Raw genomic sequence first — 1,329 nt, 5'->3', positions numbered from 1 at the left:
GTACCCTTCTCCAGCACCACAGCTCAAAAGCATCCACTCTCCTTCTGTCCTCCCTAGTCATTGTCCAACTCTCTGATGCATAACAAGCGATTGCAAATAGGCACTTAATAAAGTCATTCTAGTAGGTTAGAATCTTGAAAATCTTAGTGGTATTATCACAGGAGATGTTTATTTTATTTCTAATTTTTATCAACTTTCAAGAACAGGAGTTTAAAAATCTTGAGAAGAACCTTTTGAGAAAATGAAAGCACACAGAGGAAAGTGAAGTGGAGAGACAGAGATAAATGTTTTTAGTATAACCAAGTCTATAGATACAGATATGATTGACTACTAAATAACTTTAGGATTCCAGTGACTTGTGCCCTCCCACTTTTTCTTGGTTCTTTGATTGGCTTGTTGGTTGGTTGGTTTTCTTAAAGCCCCAGTGTAAGTTTTGTTTTATCACCTTGCAGAAAAAAGACTTAACTAAAACAATATGCATGAAACTGGACCACATTATGCTGAATGAAATAAGTCAAGCTCAAAAAAAAAACAAGAATGTATAGGGACCAAAGATTATTAGTGATCACCCAGGGCAAGAAGGAGAAGGAAAGGGAGATTATTCCTTATGGAATGCTGAGTTTTGGTTTGCAGTGATATGAAAATAACATTGATTAAAGGGAAGGCTGCAGCCAATTATTGTACCCACTGTGAGAAAATTGAAAACTTACTAAATGTTGAAGTGACCAAAGTTATTGAAAATGATAATAATAACTGTTGAGGATGCTTACAATACAATTAAATACTTCATAGCATTTAGATTGTTAGTGTGGAAATGATTATATGGGACATTGAAGTCAATTCGCTTATGAATCTGTTTAATGCTTCTACCTCACAGCTTTTTGGATATTATCTAGGGTATTAGCAGCTTGAAAGCAGACATCAGAGACAAGAGATGTGATATGAGTGTTTCTGGAGTAAAAAAGGAAAGAAATTAAAAAAGAGGATGAGAAAATGGAATGTGTGGTTCTAGAGACTACTGTACCCTTTGCCATGAGACCAAAAACTAAATAGTGTTTGAAGACCATTACTGGATTTTTTTATCTATGATTTTACAAAAGAATCTTGACCAAAAATTGGGATATGTCAGACAGAATTTTAAATTAGAATGTACTCTCAATTTTTTTTATGCACAAAAAGTAGATGAACCCCAAAACCATTTTCCTGTGACAATTTCTAAATCATAAACAAAAAAATCCCTTAAATTGCCTTAAAACCAATAATAAAATCCAACTCAACCTGTTCTTATTGTTGTTGTTATTTGCTGTCGAGTCATTTGCGACTCACAGC

This window comes from Elephantulus edwardii, unplaced genomic scaffold (assembly GCF_000299155.1).
Source record: "Elephantulus edwardii isolate Elephantulus edwardi_28Jun2011 unplaced genomic scaffold, EleEdw1.0 scaffold00101, whole genome shotgun sequence".
NCBI classification, from domain to species: domain Eukaryota; kingdom Metazoa; phylum Chordata; class Mammalia; order Macroscelidea; family Macroscelididae; genus Elephantulus; species Elephantulus edwardii.
The sequence above is the reverse complement of the archived record's forward strand: the minus strand, read 5'-3'. Positions refer to the sequence as shown.